Below are 4,257 nucleotides of genomic sequence, written 5' to 3'. Positions count from 1 at the left end.
TCCAGTATCGTGCATCGAACCTGGACTGGCAACTCGTTTCTTACATGATATTTTACATGTTTCAATGTCATTCTCCCAAATCTTTCCACCCTCTCCCTCTCCCACAGAGTCCGTAAGACTGTTCTATACATCAGTGTCTCTTTTGCTGTCTCATATACCGGGTTATTGTTACCATCTTTCTAAATTCCATATATATGCGTTAGTATACTGTATTTATGTTTTTCCTTCTGGCTTACTTCACTCTGTATAATAGGCTCCAGTTTCATCCACCTCATTAGAACTGATTCAAATGTATTCTTTTTAATGGCTGAGTAATACTCCATTGTATATATGTACCATAGCTTTCTTATCCATTCATCTGCTGATGGACATCTAGGTTGCTTCCATGTCCTGGCTATTATAAACAGTGCTGCGATGAACATTGGGGTACACGTGTCTCTTTCCCTTCTGGTTTCCTCAGTGTGTATGCCCAGCAGTGGGATTGCTAGATCATAAGGCAGTTCTATTTCCAGTTTTTTAAGGAATCTCCACAGTGTTCTCCATAGTGGCTGTACTAGTTTGCATTCCCACCAACAGTGTAAGAGGGTTCCCTTTTCTCCACACCCTCTCCAGCATTTATTATTTGTAGACTTTTGGATTGCAGCCATTCTGACTGGTGTGAAATGGTACCTCAAGCAGTGATTTTAAAAAGGATGGACTTAAACCTACTTTTAGTTCAGTTCAGTTCAGTCGTTCAGTCACGTCTGACTCTGTGACCCTAGGGACTGCAGCACTCCAGGCCTCCCTGTCCATCACCAACTCCTGGAGTTTACTCAAACTCATGTCCATTGAGTTGCTGATGCCATCCAACCATCTCATCCTCTGTCGTCCCCTTCTCCTCCTGCCTTCAATTTTTCCCAGCATCAGGGTCTTTTCCGATGAGTCAGTTCTTCCCCTCAGGTGGCCAAAATATTGGAGTTTCAGCATCAGTCCTTCCAATGAATATTCAGGACTGATTTCCTTTAGGATGGACTAGTTGGATCTCCTTGCAGTCCAAGGGACTCTCAAGAGTCTTCTCCAACACCACAGTTGAAAAGCATCAGTTCTTTGGTGCTCAGCTTTCTTTATAGTCCAACTCTCACATCCATACATAACTACTGGAAAAACCATAGCTTTGACTAGAACTTTGTTGGCAAAGTAATGTCTCTGCTTTAGAAGATGCTGTCTAGGTTGGTCATAGCTTTTCTTCAAAGGAGCAGACATCTTTTAATTTCATGGCTGCAGTCATCATCTGCGTTGATTTTGAAGCCCCCCAAAATAAAGTCTGCCACTGTTTCCACTGTTTCCCCATCTATTTGCTAGGAAGTGATGGGACCAGATGCCATAATCTTAGTTTTCTGAATGTTGAGGTTTAAGCCAGCTTTTTCACTCTCCTCTTTCATTTTCTTCAAGAGGCTCTTTTGTTCTTCACTTTCTGCCATATGGGTGGTGTCATCTGCATATCTGAGGTTATTGATATTTCTTCCAGCAATCTTGTTTCCAGCTATCCAGCCTGGCATTTCACTTGATGTACTCTGCATATAAGTTAAATAAGCAGGGTGACAATATACAACCTTGAGGTACTCCTTTTCCTATTTGGAACCAGTCTGTTGTTCCATGTCCAGTTCTAACTGTTGGTTCCTGACCTGCATACAGATTTCTCAAGAGGCAGGTCAGGTGGTCTGGTATTCCCATCTCTTTAAGAATTTTCCAGAGTTTGTTGTGGTCCACATAGTCAAAGGCTTTGGCATAGTCAATAAAACAGAAGTAGATGTTTTTCTGGAACTCTCTTGCTTTTTCAATGATCCAATGGATGTTGGCAATTTGATCTCTGGTTCCTCTGCTTTTTCTAAATCCAGCTTGAACATCTGGAAGTTCATGGTTCACGTACTGTTGAAGACTGGCTTGGAGAATTTTGAACTGGACATGGAACAACAGACTGGTTTCAAATAGGAAAAGGAGTTCGTCAAGGCTTTATATTGTCACCCCGTTTATTTAACTTATATGCAGAGTACATCATGAGAAACGCTGGACTGGAAGAAACACAAGCTGGAATCAAGATTGCCGGGAGAAATATCAATAACCTCAGATATGCAGATGACACCACCCTTATGGCAGAAAGTGAAGAGGAACTCAAAAGCCTCTTGAAAGTGAAAGAGGAGAGTGAAAAAGTTGGCTTCAAGCTCAACATTCAGAAAACGAAGATCATGGCATCTGGTCCCACCACTTCATGGGAAGTAGATGGGGAAACAGTGGAAATAGTGTCAGACTTTATTTTTCTGGGCTCCAAAATCACTGCAGATGGTGACTGCAGCCATGAAATTAAAAGATGCTTACCTCTTGGAAGGAAAGTTATGACCAACCTAGATAGCATATTCAAAAGCAGAGACATTACTTTGCCAACAAAGGTTCATCTAGTCAAGGCTATGGTTTTTCCTGTGGTCATGTATGGATGTGAGAGTTGGACTGTTAAGAAGGCTGAGCACCGAAGAATTGATGCTTTTAAACTGTGGTGTTGGAGAAGACTTTTGAGAGTCCCTTGGACTGCAAGGAGATCCAACCAGTCCATTCTGAAGGAGATCAGCCCTGGGATTTCTTTGGAAGGAATGATGCTAAGGCTGAAACTCCAGTACTTTGGCCACCTCATGGGAAGAGTTGACTCATTGGAAGAGACTCTGATGCTGGGAGGGATTGGGGGCAGGAGGAGAAGGGGACGACAGAGGATGAGATGGCTGGATGGCATCACTGACTCGATGGATGTGAGTCTCAGTGAACTCTGGGAGTTGTGATGGACAGGGAGGCCTGGTGTGCTGCAATTCATGGGGTCGCAAAGAGTCAGACACGACTGAGCGACTGATCTGATCTGATCTGATCTGACTAGCATGTGAGATGATTGCAACTGTGTGGTAGTTTGAGCATTCTTTGGCATTGCCTTTCTTTGGGACTGGAATGAAAACCGACCTTTCCCAGTCCTGTGGCCACTGCTGAGTTTTCCAAATTTGCTGGCATATTGAGTGCAGCACTTTCACAGCAGCATCATTTTTTAGGATTTGAAATAGCTGAATTTGAATTCCATCACCTCCACTAGCTTTGTTTGTAGTGATGCTTCTTAAGGCCCACTTGACTTCACATTCCAGGATGTCTGGCTCCAGGATGGTGATCACACCATCGTGATTATCTGGGTCGTGAAGATCTTTTTTGTACAGTTCTTCTGTGTATTCTTGCCACCTCTTCTTAATATCTTCTGCTTCTGTTAGGTCCATACCATTTCTGTCCTTTATTGTGTCCATCTTTGCATGAAATGTTCCCTTGGTATCTCTAATTTTCTTGAAGAGATCTCTAGACTTTCCCATTCCATTGTTTTCCTCTATTTCTTTGCACTGATTTCTGAGGAAGGCCTTCTTATCTCTCCTTCCTATTCTTCGGAATGGTTGTCTGAGGCCTTACAAACAGCTATGAAAAGAAGAGAAGTGAAGTGAAGTCACTCAGTCGTGTCCGACTCTTTGCGACCCCATGGATTGTGGCCTATCAGGCTCTTCCGTCCATGGGATTTTCCAGGCAAGAGTGCTGGAGTGGACTGCCATTTCCTTCTCCAGGGGATCTTCCCAACCCAGGAATCGAACTCGCTCCCGCATTGCCGGCAGACGCTTTACCATCTGAGCCACCAGGGAAGCCCTGGTGAGAAGTGAAGGCAAAGAAGAGAAGTGAAAGGCAAAAGAGCAAAGGAAAGATATACCCATTTGAAACCTACTTTATGTCGAGTTAAACTTTTACATCAAAGAAAAACTGGGCATTTACCTACTACATGATCTTTATTCATTTACAAGTATCTACTTCATATATGCTGTTTTGGGAGCAGGAGTTACAATCCTAGGTGAAAGGCTATTTTGAAAGTACTCCGTAAACTTAAATTTCAGTTATTAGTATCATGTTTAAAGCAAGGGTGACTCTGACCGGCTTGATCTGTTTCACGTGAACTAAGGGGCGCAGTGGATCTGGATTGGCGGCTGAAGACAGAGGTAACGCAGCGGAAGCGACAGAGTTGAGCGTGAGTGAGCGCACGGGGTAGGTGGGAGAACACGCAGGGGGGGTCTGCAGGCGTGGAGACAGGCACACAGGAAGCACAGAAGCGCCGGGCGCAGGACGCGGTGACGACTACGCCGGCCGTGGTGACGTAGGGCGCAGGCCGCAGCGGGGGGCGGACTCTGGGCCTTTCTTCCCCTTCTGATTTTCCCCCTC

Source organism: Bison bison, unplaced genomic scaffold (assembly GCF_000754665.1).
Source record: "Bison bison bison isolate TAMUID 2011002044 unplaced genomic scaffold, Bison_UMD1.0 scf7180017864115, whole genome shotgun sequence".
Taxonomy (NCBI): domain Eukaryota; kingdom Metazoa; phylum Chordata; class Mammalia; order Artiodactyla; family Bovidae; genus Bison; species Bison bison.
The sequence above is the reverse complement of the archived record's forward strand: the minus strand, read 5'-3'. Positions refer to the sequence as shown.